The following is a 14,690-nucleotide window of genomic DNA, read 5'->3' on the forward strand; positions in this document are numbered from 1 at the left end:
TCAAGCAGCAGCTAGGGACCATGGAATCCAATCAAGCAAATGCTCTGTCTGTTTTTGCCACCCAGCTACAAGAAATTGTGCAACAATACAAGAAACTTGTTGTGGACATAAAAATCAAGCCAGGCCATGATGATGTTGTTAGAACCATCAATGAGCACCTTGAATCTGTAACAAGCAGATTGCTCACAGCAGAAAAGGAAATAACAGGCATAATTGAGAATCCAAAACATACAGTAATTCTTGAATTGTACAGCATCCCCAACAAAGAATATGATTCTCCATTTACACCAGGTGGCAAAATATATATGCTGTCCCCTGCACAATTTTATTACCAATTTTTTGTTGGGGGCACATTGAGACCAATCAAGATCAAATATTGGCTTCAACCACAGGCACACCACTACCCTACCTTATCAATAACAAATGCTGATAACAAAGTGAAAATCACCAGTGTAGAATTGGAGGATTTTACAGATCCCAATACATTAGAAACAGCCTATGTTGAAGATGATGGCTCTTTGGAATTTAAAATACAAATAGGGGACAAATTATATTTAGAAAATCCTGCAGTATCAGCTGCTGAACACCCCATAGTTGCAATATTCTTGTTTACGTATTATGTCTAGACAAATTATTGTTGATGAATTACACAGACAGGCCAGACATAATTTTAAGAGACTCCCAGTAGTCACAAAGTTCATAGATGATTTATGGCAGAGCGACTTGATTGAAATGGCAAGTGGGCAGTTGAAAAACTTAGACAAAATCAACAAGGGCTACAAGTATCTACTCACTGTAATAGACACATTTTCAAAATTTGCCTGGGCTGTGCCACTCAAATCCAAGACTGGGGCATGTGTTACAGAAGCTTTTAGGACAATCATCAATCAGAGTGGAAGATCCCCGCGCTATTTGCAAACAGATAATGGCAAAGAATTTTATAATTCAGTGTTTCAACAATTTATTAAAAGCCAGGCAATACAACATTATTCGAGTTACAGTGATCTCAAGGCCTCAATTGTAGAGAGATTCAACAGAACCTTAAAAAATCTTATGTATAAACAATTTACACTGCAGGGTAATTATAAATGGGTTAATATTCTTCCAGAACTTCTACAAAAATATAACAACTCGGTCCATTCTACAATCAACATGAAACCCTCTGAAGTAACTTCATCTGATGAGCAAAAATTGATCAGCACTGTTTATTATCCTAAATATCAGCCAACAACAAGAAAAGCCAAATACAAGATTGGGGATCAAGTAAGAATCAGCAAATATAAGCACTTATTCAAGAGAGGCTTTACAAGAAACTGGAGCAGTGAATTATTTACAGTGGTTCAAGTTAAACCCGGGACCCTTAACACATATATAATAAAAGATCACCGAGGAGAAATTCTCAAAGGCAGGTTTTATGAACAAGAACTCAGCAAAACTAAACAGCCTGACACATATCTCATAGAAAAAATTATCCGCAGAAAAGGCAACAAGTTATTTGTCAAATGGCTAGGACTCCCAGAACACAGCTGGATCGATGCAAACAAAATAATAATATGAGCACCTGGGATGTTATAAAAAGGCTGCCAGAACCTGAACAACAGAATAAGAGAAATGGCAAATTGCTGCCTGATAATATTAGGTGTCTTATTGTTGGGCCATCTGCTTGTGGTAAAACTACACTAATGGTTGATAATTTTTTATTGGCACCCAACTGGTTAGACTGGAAAAACAGGCACTTGTATATCTTCTCTAAGAGCTTGGAACAATTAAAATATCAGCAGCTGATGAAGCTATATGATGGATTGGATATAGCCACTTTTGAACCAGATGTTAAGCCACTTCATGAATGTCTCGATAATTCTGTTGTTGTGTTTGATGACATTATATTGGATAATCAAAACAAGGTTAGAAACTTCTTTACACAGGGCCGGCACAAAAACATAGATTGTTTCTACCTGGCACAGACTTTTTCAAAAATACCAAAACAACTGATCCGAGACAACAGCAATTTTATATGTATATTTCATCAAGACCATACCAACCTCAAACACATACATGATGAATATGTAGGTGGGGACTTGAGCTACAATAATTTTTCCAAGATTTGCAGCAAGTGCTGGAACCAGGACAGTTATGGGTTTGTCACAATTGATATGACAAGAACACCCAATAGTGGCAAATACAGAAATAAAATCAACAATTTTCTAGACATTGAAACATAAATAAATAACCATGAAAAGGCCAATTATTGATGATCTTAAGTTAAGAGATTATCTTGTAAAAAGATTTAAGGGATGGAAATCAGAGAACCGTGGAATTTATGAAAAACACAAACAAACAGAACAGCCTGTAATTGATGCTATTAGTGAATTAGGTAAGAATATCAAAACTGTTACAGAGCAGAATCAAAATTTGCTCACAGAGCTTGTACCTGTAGCTGCTAGGAACATATTAGATTATCCATTCACCCCACTTTCAAGTATTCATACACCTAGTCCTCCTAGAAGAATTGAGGCTAGTCAGGATCCTATTGAGTTGGGTCTTCTTGCTCAAAAATATTTAACCACACCTAAAGACAATAAAGATGAGGTTTTTGGCTTATATGCTGACACAGAGCTTGATGGCAGCATCATTCATAGAATTGGCAATTTCAGAGTAACATTTATGGGAGATGATATAATTGTATATTCAGAATCTCGGCTTGGAGAAAAAGGTGCTTTTGTTAAGTACACAGGCACACCTGGATTATGGGAACTGATGACTAGGAAAAGGCCTGGCAGCTATACAGATCAAGATTATGAGGATTACAAAGAAATATTAATAAAATCAGATGCTCTATACCAGAACAATGATCCCACACAAAAAAGAGTCAAGTCGAGCAGTGGGGCAAAATACAACAATTTAATCAAGCCCATATGGTCACAAATCAAGACTGGCAGTGGAATCAAACAATACAACACTCTGCCTAAAGAATTTGTGTGGGTTGATGATGTCAGGAAACTTGTAGGTAGGTTATTGGTGATAGCTGGGGAGGAAAATGCTGGGAACCACAATTTTTACAATGAAAAGGTTGGAATTATGGACATGATAAGCACCAAATTGTCTAATTTTATAGTGAATGACACTAAGGGGATTGGATATCTCATAAAAATTATTAATACTCTACCCCCCAAATTTTGGAATATTTCTGAGGGTCGGGGCCTTGTTAATGACATTATAAACAAGCTGCCATTTGAACTACATATTCCAGGCTATCAGTATTGTGGTCCAGGCACAAAATTGGATCATAGATTAAACAGAGGTGATCCTGGTGTTAATCCCCTAGATGCTGCTTGTAGAGACCATGACATAGCATACAACACACATACTGATCTTGACAAGAGACATGTTGCAGACAAGAAATTAGAAGAGGCTGCATTTGGCAGATTTGTAAGCAAAGATGCATCTTTGAGTGAAAAAATAGCAGCATTGGGAACCACCATAGCTATGAGCACCAAACAAAAATTGGGGTGGGGGTTGTGAATATGTATATAATAAACCTACAATGAAGGCCAAGGGTGTTATGTATCAAATACCTTATGCAGGTCTCAAATCTCTTAAAACTATTGATAATCTTCTAACCAAAAAGCAGCGCAAGAAAAAAAATTCTTGTATTGCAAAGGGTCATGGTATGAAATTGTTGCTTAGTACCCCCCAATTAAAAAAATTACAGCAATCAAGAAAAAAATCACATGTGGGGGGATTTATATTTACCATCCCTGCCATCTTAGCTGCTCTCGGGGCTGTTGGGAGCTTGGCTGGGGGATCAGCTGCCATAGCAAAAACAGTAATAGATGCCAAGAAGAATAGGGCAGAATTAGATGAGCAGAAGCGCCATAACCTGGCAATGGAGAAAAAAGGCAAAGGTGTTAAGAGAGCCATGAATAAGTTTAAAAAAAACAAGAGCCGCTTACAAACCAAGATATTGAAGCTTTAATCAAGCCACTGGGCATCAAACATTTTAGAGGTGTGTACATGTCTGATTCTTTGCCAGAACAACCACTCAACAAAGAGTGTGGCATTGTTAATTTGGATGAGTTCAAAAATCAGGGCACTCACTGGATTTGCTATCTTAAATATTTAAAAAATGAGGCATTTGTGTTTGATTCATTTGGAGGTGTTCCACCTGAAAATTTAATAAAATATTTAAATTCAGCTAATCTTTATTACAATAATGCCCGTGTTCAAAACTTCAGAGATGTTAATTGTGGACATTTGTGTTTGTTTGTTCTTAGATATATGTCTCAAATAAATAAACCATCAATTGAAGATTTTCAAAAAGCCTTGTGGTATTTAAAACATCATGGGGGTATTCCATCTCACCAGCCAAAATTCAATATTGAAACTCAAATTGCATGATGACATAGTGTATCCCAAAACAATAGCTCTCAGGGCATTTTATGGCATGTACCTAATCCCAAATATTACACACCACAACAACAAAATTGCAGTTGGGGATGAAAAAATTGTCATCACTCCAGGGCAATATAATCTGTCCACTCTAAATGCTCAATTACCCAGAGGTATAGTGTTAAGTCAAAATTCTGTCACTCACAGAGTAGAAATTGTATCTGCTACAGAAACAGTGGATCTGGGTACTATAGGAGAGCTGTTAGGATTTGAGAACAACACAAAACTTGAACCAGGCATCAAACACACTGCTATGAATATACCTAAATTCTTAGCCATAGAGACTCTGAATATTCACTGTAATGTGGCTGAGGGTATGATCACCAAATCAAATGGCATAGGCTCTCACAAACAAACTGGCATCATTGCAACATTCAAACCTAATTCTGAATTTATGGAGCCCATCATCTACAATCCATCCCCAACATTATATTTTCCTGTGTGCCATAATAGAATAGATTATATTGAATTGATGGTCACTAATGAAAAAGAAGAATTAGTTGATTTTGCTGGAGCCACAACAACTGCAATCATAGAAATTAATATTTAAATAAAAATACATACAAGAAGAAAATGGAAAATATTGAGAGTTATGAGCTACAATCATTCCCCCCAAACAGGAGGACATTTGCAAATTTAAATCAACAAAACACAGAAATTGAGGTTGATCTTGATGTAGGGGATGGCTTTATACACCCCCACAGAGCAGATCTATATATCAAATTTGATGTTGTAAAGCTCGATGGTACAGATTATCCGGCAAATTCAAATATAAGACTTGTAGACAATTTTGTGCCCCATCTATTCTCTGAAATTGAGATCAGAAAGCATGGCGTTGTTATAAACAGAGTGGATTATCCCGGCATTACCTCCACAGCTTTGGCCACATTAAAATTATCCAAAACAGAGGCTTCTTACTACAAAATAGGATGATTCGAGGCTGGTGATAAGATATTATCTAAGAACCACACTGTGCTGTTCCCTATGCGCCTGTTGCCAGGATTCTTCTCAGATTACAAAGATATTATGTGGAAGGGTGGGTTAAGAATTACATTTAGAAGAGCTGCAAATGATAACAATGCCTTGATGAGGTACAGTGCAATAAACCCTACAGGAGAAGCTCTGCCTGATACCTTACCAGATGCAGGCAAATGCATTATTCAGACTATGGAGTTAAGAATCCCTGTTGTTGAATACGAGGCCAGTTATGGTCTTAAATACAAAGCAGATATAATAAAAAATCCACAGATTCCTCTGCAATTTTATACATATCAATGCGTACAGAAGCCCGCATCTGGTACATATTATGAGTTTGATGCTACAAATTCATTCTCCAGTATACAATATGACATGCCTGATTTTGTAGTGGTACTGTTTCAGACTGGAAGACACAACAATCAGGAAAAAAATTCAAGTAAATTTGATAACTGCAACATCAAGAACATATATCTTAAAAATGGCAGAAATGAGGTATTTCCTAGAGAGAATTACAATTTAGACATGTCCAGGGATGATTTCCTTAAATTATATGAGGCATTTACATCCTTCAAAAGAGTCACTACAGGCAATACTGACATGTATTACACACCTGATGAATTCAAAGCACAGAGACCCATGTTTGTAATCAATGCTTCAAAAAGAAAACAAGTTGTGGTGAATGACAGGACAAATATTAAAATTATCTGTGAATTCCATGAGGCATTACCTGATGACACCATATGTAGTGTTATTCTCATAGGAGAAAAATCATATGTTTATGATGTAAGAAATGAGAGAGTCACAGAGCAATTCTAGAGGGTCTCTGCATATTGCATTGTTTTAATATTGGATATGCAAGTTGAGGCTGGGGTCCAATTAAACTTAAACCGGAAGTAAATATGGGTGTATGTGGGTGAGTGTGGGTGTGTATGTGTGTGTGTCTTGGCCTAGTTTTAAGTGTGGCCATCAAGAGGGGCATATTTTTGACAGGATTATGGACAACAATCTCACAGAAGTGCCTTTTGTAAGTATAGGCACATCAATCTGAGGGGGGCTCTTCCTTTCTGAGAAATTCCCGAGGGCATTTTTACAAAAATCTTGGATTAGAGGGGGTTCCACACTTGAGCAAAAAGCTCATATGGGCATGTTGAGCTTGTTTTAAGTATAAACAAATCTGCTTGGGAGAGGCTCTTCCTTTCTACACTTGTAAGTGGTCCTGGTTATAGCACAAGTACCACTACTCAATAACTAACCAATCAACACTGCATGCTCTTAAATCCACAGCAAAGGACTATCTACTATGCAGGCCCGTAGCCAGGAATTCTTAGTAGGGGGGGAGGGGGGGCAAAGTAAATTTTTGAGGGGGCAAATTTTTAATATATTGTATCGCATTGGCAGATATAGTGGGGTACACTATATCTGCCCCCCCCCACACACAAACACACAAAGCAATCACTAACCGGAAAGGGATGATATCGTAAAACTCCAACGGGAAAAAAATCGAACATCATCAAATATCAATAAAATTTAAGATAAATAGGATAATCCAGACTGTACCTACTTGAAATTTAAATGTGCTAGAACCGAAAATCGAATCCGAGGCAACTAGATTGCAGGTCGATAATGTTAATAGACGATTAACACGTACCAACTTTATAAATCGTGCTTCATAATTTTTTCCTCTAGTTTCTAGTATGCAAGATTTTTACGTACAAACGAATCTAACAAGAATTTAATAACGCCAATGTGTTGTGTTAAGCAATAAAAATCGAATAAAGTTAATAATAAAGGTTATTGTGAAGGTGAATTGTATTATTATATTGTTGAAAACACATTTCTTTGATACCCGACAAACAAATGGGAACCCCTTTGATTGATCAATGACTTCTTGGATTACGGTGTCATTTCATATTAAGTTGCATACAGAGGAATCTTGTATGCTCTTTACATTATGAAATCAGCTATACAGTGCATAAGTTGCCTCCTTCACCTTACTCCATCCTTGCTGTGTGAGGTCTCACGGCTGCCTGTCTCCACCAAAGCGTACAAACCCTAAATATCAGTGTTTTTTTAATACTGATACTGATTTCTGTGTCACAGAATGGCTTAAGATGAGTAAAATTAGGAAAATCCACTCCACAGCAGAATAGTTGACAGAATGTTTTGGCAAAAAAATAGGTTATAAAAATGGCAAAGTTTCCTATACACCGTGCCATTTAGGGGATGTGGGGCTAGATCCCTACACATTCTCGACCTCGCCAAACTGAAAGTGATGTGATCAGCACCATGCTCCGGCAGCCTTTACTCCCCAGGGTTGCCCCCAGGTACCCATTAATTTCAGGCTGGATGAGCCCCGGAGCTGTTTTATGCGGGACAAGACCGGAAAAATTCAGATCTTAGATCGCCCACTCCAGGAATTGAACCCGGGTCTCCCACGTGGCATTCAAACGCCGTACCGACTTTTTAAAATTTTTTAAAAGAATACCCCTAAATGGTAGTATGCAATGTTATTCACTTTTTCTCAGGTTGTCATTTTTTACTACATTTTCTGCTTTTCCCATTTTTGGACAAACACAAACTTCCATGTCCAAACCGGGATTCGACCTATGGCAACGCAGCATCATTTTCTTGAACCTATGCACTCAAGACAACAACTTTTCTTATATTTGCTCGTCCAGTTCTTGTTTCGATGCTACAATACAAGCCATCGAAAAATGGCATCATCTGCTATTCTTAATGTATGCAATCCCAATTAGCTTCACGGTTTCAAATGACATTTATTTTTACTGCCGCTTGAAATTCTAAAAGCAATGGAATACTATGGAAATGATAGCATATCAACAGTAAGTCAACACTTACCCTTTCTTTTATAAAATGCATTTATCATAACACACACCCATGTTGCTTATCATATTTGATGCGTTTGCATAAAAGAAATAATTTACATGATTTGAAATTGATACAAAGTGTACTAGTAAAGTTTTCCAATATGGTGCAACCAAAGGTCGCACGTTGTGACAAGTTGGAGCGTGTTGAGGAAAGGCGATGAAACGTGGCTTTACCTCAGAAAAAAGATGGGTTTTCGACGATGAAAATACGCCCGTATCTGTGCAAGAATCTCGATCAGTAGAGAAGAGGATGGTGGCCGCCTTTACTGTAAGGGGAGTTGTGGAGCACGTGGTGCTGTTAACACAGAAGACCGTCACTGCGAAGTGGTAAGAGTGCCTGCCCAGAGTAGTTCAAGCTCTCAAAAAACACTCGTCCACGCTCAAAGGCAGACGCTTAGTTTTACCACCATGACAACGCTCCTGAGCACCGCTCCAAAGTTTGCATCGAGTATTTGGCACGTACGGGGCTGAATGTGCTGGAGCATCCTTCCTACGGTGCAGACCTGGCTCCATGCGACTCTGCACGGTTTCGTCACGCCAATAACAAGCTTAAAGAAATAGGTTTTTCAATTAAGAGAACATTCTAAGGGCGTGGGATGACGAGTGTACCCACTTCCCCGAGGAAATATGGAAGAGTTGGTTCGACTAATGGTTTTGAAGGATGAAGATCTAGTGGAAAGTATTTTCAAAAATTTTGAAAATGAAAGGTGTATTGCAAAACCTTCCTAGAACCTTTTCTATTTACACTTCAAAAGCTACCTGGTGTAACCCATATCGCACCACAATTCTTATTGCTTTCTAACAGAAATAATAAATGTGAAACACTATCACATTTTCGTCATGTTTGATAACTGACCCAGTAATCTGTCCTACATCTTTCACTAGCCGACCTCCGTGGTGGGGTGGTTACACAACGCACTGCGACGACAGGGGTCGCTGTGCAAACCCCAGCCTGGGCATGGGTGTTGCTTGTGAGTGTCCTTAAATCAATTTCATATCACACTCGTTCTCATCGTCGCGATTAACTAGAAGTGGCAGAAAACAGACGTTAAGTGAGAAAAATCAAATATCCACTCTCTCTCTCTCCTCTCTCTCCCACATGCATCACTATTACCAAAAGGTAAATGTGAGAAACAAAAAAATTGACCATTTCAAACTCCATAGAAATCCAAGAAAAAAACATTCAAGCACATTACACACCTTTAATAATACAAGACCATTCAGAATTTCCCAATTGTTCTAGATACTGAAAATCTAGAAATCATTCTCAGAAATCTGGATCTGGAAAGGATTTTTCCCCAATTCTGTTAATGTAGTACGGAATCCAACACACCTTCCTTAATAAATCACCAAATCAATGAGTGTCTTTGTTGTGTTGCTAGAACAATATAGCATATAAGAATAGTGAGAATTCCGGATAAGAATGTGTTCTATATTTTCATAGGGGGGGGGCAGTAGCTCCCCTCTAGCTACGGGCCTGCTACTATGTAAACAGTTTGAATCTAGAAGCACACACGAATAAAAATACACCCCACAATGTATTAATGTCAATGTAGCCCGACGCTGTGGCCGAGTGGTGGAGTTCCGTGGAAGCCTTCAGAGAGAGCGGACGCGGAAACTAGTTGCTCCGTGAAGGTCAGTGAAAAGTTGCCTTCAGGAAACAATGAGCGGGAGTGCCGTGTGCGTGTTGCTTGTGGCGTTTGGTGCAGTTGGCTGGCGAGTAAGTAGAATTGGAAAAGTACCTTAGAATAGTAAAGAGATGAATATCATTAGACAAAATACCACCCAGATACGTTTTCCGTTCGGAGCACCGAGGCCTTCGGCGCGAGAAATTCATGACTTTATACATGGACAATTTCAACTCCACGTAGATGAGATCTTGGGAATACAAATACCTACGCATTTTCGATGTGTTTTTGTAAAATGTATCAGAGAAGCAATAATGACGCGAATATTAGAGAAATGTGGTCCGGAAACAAACTTTTGTTATGATAATGGTGAAACTGTAAAAGTGCTTTTGAGTGATGCGGGGAGGGAAAGAAAAGCGGTAAGAGTGTTTAATTTACCACTAGAATTAGATGATGACTGTGTGAAAGAAAAAATTGACGGAATTTGGGAAGGTGGAATGTATAGACAAAGAAACGTGGTCAGAAAACTTGAAATATCAAGTTTACAACGGGGTGAGAATAGTGAAAATGGAACTACAAAAACCGATTCCGTCGTTCATTACAGTAAAATCTCATCAGTGCCATGTGATATACGACTGATAGTCGTCAGATAACAACGCTTCCTGTGAATAAAAACCGAGAGAGAAATTATAGTGATATAATAGTGGAAAAGGGGAGTTCCTCGAACGTGAACTATCAGTTCCAACCAGATAATCATCAAAACAAGTCGGAAGGTTTACAAAAGGTGATAAAAGAACAAAAGAAAGATAAGAAGATAAAGAATGTGCCAAGTGACATCCGCTTGGTGGAAATGATACCACCGGTAAATATGGAGATCACAAAGGAAGAACACAACCAGAAAATCTTATCGATGGACACAAAACAACCGGGAACTTCCCACCTAGACAAACAAGACGAAAAAGGAAGTGAAGAAATGCAGGATGCCCAGATGCAGGACGAAGGAAACTCAGTTGATCTTCCTCCCAGCCCAGCGGCAAAGGACAACGTCCCAAAAGAGGAGGACAAGGGACCTTCGAAAGACTGTTAGCTGGAAAGTGAATTTAATACAGAAGAAGAAAGTGACGAAAGTGCCACTTCAGTGTCAAAGTGGAAAAAGTCTCAGCAAATGGGTGCAAAAAAACGGACGAAGAATACTTCGAAAAGTAGCGAGAACACAGTAGCGAAGAGGAGATCAGTGAGAGAGGTAGGAGGTATGAATAGAGTAATGAACAGAAGAAGTAAACCCTAAAAAGGGAAATTTAATTTGATATTTCATTTGTTATTTGTATATTTTTTTTTCAAAGTTATGAGGGACGTTCGGAAAGTACTATTAATTGAGTGCTACATTATTCATTTATTAATGGTATATACCACTAGAATATGTACTATTAATATTAATGGAATCTTTTCGCCTGTAAAATGTAAAATGTTAGAAGAATTTGTACGGGTACACTCCATAGACGTATTGTTTTTGCAGGAAGTTTGTATGTGTGACTTTCCATCAATATATGGTTACGAAGCCATACTTAATATTGGTATCAATGGCCGTGGGACAGCAACACTTGTTAGAAACGGCCTAACCATTAATAATGTAAAAAAGTTAGTAGATGGGAGAGGCATTAGCTTTCAAAGTACCAACTATACTTTTGTGAATATTTATGCCCCATCTGGCAATCAAAATAGACAGTCACGTGAACAATTTTATAATCAGGACATTTTATATTTGCTACCGTTAAATGAATCTAAAATAATACTTGGGGGTGATTTTAATCAGGTATTAAATCCCAGCGATTGTTTAGGAGCTTATCAAAAGAGTCCAGCCCTTGCAACATTAATTGAAGAATTGCATTTGAAAGATATTTGGTTACAGAAGAGACTAGATATAATATTTACATATTTTAATAATAAATCTGGATCGAGAATCGATAGGTTATATACAAATACAGATCAAATAAAAAATATAACATCCATAGAAGCATTGCCAGCGCCCTTTACTGATCATATGGCAGTAAAAATGGCAATAAACCTGGAAGAAACAAAACTAGTCAGGGGTCCTTCATATTGGAAGCTAAATATACAGTTATTAGAGCTTCCACATATCAATGAAATATTTGCACAAAAATGGGTCGAATGGTGTAAACAACAAAAGTATTACAGTAATCGTAATGACTGGTGGGTTCGATATGTAAAACCAAAATTAAAAACTTTTTTCTGCTGGTATGGAAAAGAAAATGCAAAAGACCGAAATGGTCTGCAAGAAGAGGATAGACAACTTTTAGATTCTGAAGTAACAATAGAAGAAGTATATGAAGCGTTACGAACATGCAACCTTAAAGGAGCACCAGGAAAAGATGGTATTGGTTACAAGTTTTATTTGCAGTTTTTTGAGATTATAAAATATGAACTAATCAAAATCATACAAGATGCCTTTAAAAATGGAAAAGTTTTACAAAATGAAGGCATCATCATATTGATACCGAAAATATCACACGCAAAACAAGTAGATGACTACAGACCAATAACATTACTAAATTGTGACTATAAATTAATGGCAGATCTTAGCAAATAGGTTAAAGTTAATTTTACCACGGATACTCAGCGAGAAACAAACATGCATTGGCAAAAAGCATAACATATTCAGTGCAGTTGAAGGGATTCGCGATCTGATATCCTATTATATGGTGCAGAAAGTTGATGCATGTGTGCTTGCTTTTGATTTCAAAAAAGCATTTTATTTAGTGTCGCATGACTACCTGTTTGAGGTACTAAAGGCATATGGATTCAGTGATAAATTTATTCATATTTTGAAAGGTTTCTATCAACAGGCAACATCTCGGATAATGGTCAATGGATTCCTGTCGTCCCCAATAAATATAACAAGATCAATTCGACAAGGATGTCCACTAAGTATGATCTTGTTTGCTTTAACCCTGGATCCTTTGCTGCAATATACCAGGAAAACTACTCCCGACGAGATGCACGCCTTTAAAGAAAACCAAGTGTTTGCTTTCGCAGATGATCTATCTGCTTGTATCACCACAAACGAGCAAATGCAAAAAATGATGGCAGCGATACATATATACTGCCGTGCTAGTGGGGCCAAAATAAATATGGAAAAATCAAAGGCGCTACCCTTTGGCACATGGGCTGAAAAATATCCAGATATAGGGATACCATATGTACAGGAAATTAAAATATTAGGAATAATTTTTCACAAGGACGAGGAACAAATGTTAGAATCCAATTGGGAAAAGATAGCGAGAGACATTCGCATACAATGTTATCAAATGCGCAGCAGACAGTTGAACATGGTACAACGGGTGTGGTTTTTGCAAACATATATGTTTAGTAAATTAAACTATACGGCCCAAGTGATTCCAATCAATCAAAAATACCTCAGAATAATGAATTCAGCAATTGGTTGGTTTATGTGGTATGGACATTTTTTTTTTATTTTTTTTTTCGAATACCACTTATAAATCTATGGCAAATGAAACTAAAAGTAGGATTGAAGCTCACAAATATTGAGATCAAATGCAAATCCCTATTCCTGGCAAGATCCTATACGCTCTATGGCATTGAAGACTCCATTACATCATTATGGATACAGTTATGGACGGAGGAATTTCCACCCCAAAATCCGCCAGATATACGCAGATTGAAAAAAGGATCGTTATATCTCCGAAGTTTGATGCAAGAATTCAGTTATGTGGTGCTTCCGCCAAAAGGTGAAGACGTAAAACTCTCTCAATACTTATATACACTGTTTCACAAACAGTTGCCGATACCGACTCACCGCATTGAAAAACATTTTCCCAATAACAGATGGCAAATATTTGGAAAAATTTAAATAAGAAATTTCTGGATACATCAGTGTATAATAGTGTTTGGTACAATGTAATACATGATATTATAGCAAATAATGAACGCTTACATAATATCAATAGACTAACAACTAATAAATGCCACATATGTGGAGAGATAGACACCACTGAACATAGAATAGTAACATGTAATGGAGTACAGGGAATTTGGAAATGCCTAACGACATGTCTAGGACAAATATGTCGAACAGCACCCCAGTACTTTCAACCGTCGATGTGTACAAGACCAGATTTCAAATATTTTCCAGAAAAAAAAAAACAATGCAGTAATTTGGTTAATAGCTAATACAATATATTATGTATTTTGTAAAAAGTATGAGAGCAATAGCATTTTGTTCACACAGTATTTAAAAAGAACCAGATGGAAAATGTTACAATATCCAAAAATGTATGAGTATTTTGGAAACCACCTCAGTGTTGTTTAGACAACAATAATTGTATACTTGTGGTGTGAAAGTGTAAACAGGTATTTAATATATGAAGAAACTTATATTTGTATTACAGGTACAACTGCATGTTTACGCCAAAAATCTTGTATCAGATAGCGAAAATGGGACTCTTACTATATTACTTACTATGTTAAAAATTCTATACAATACTTTTAACAGAATTTATGTAAGAAAGCAGATCTATTTTGTATATATGCTGATAAAATAAAAGTTTGTTAAAAAAAAAGTGGTTAGCACATCGCGCTGCGACGCCAAGGGTCCCGGGTTCGAATCCCGGTCGGGCTTGATTGTTTGCGAATGTCCATTCATCAATTTCATCATTTCATCAGTCATCCCCATCTTCGCAAATTAGCCAAGAGGCACAAAAACGCGAAG

This window comes from Lepisma saccharinum, chromosome 2 (assembly GCF_977018435.1).
Source record: "Lepisma saccharinum chromosome 2, izLepSacc3.1, whole genome shotgun sequence".
In the NCBI taxonomy this organism is placed as follows: Eukaryota; Metazoa; Arthropoda; class Insecta; order Zygentoma; family Lepismatidae; genus Lepisma; species Lepisma saccharinum.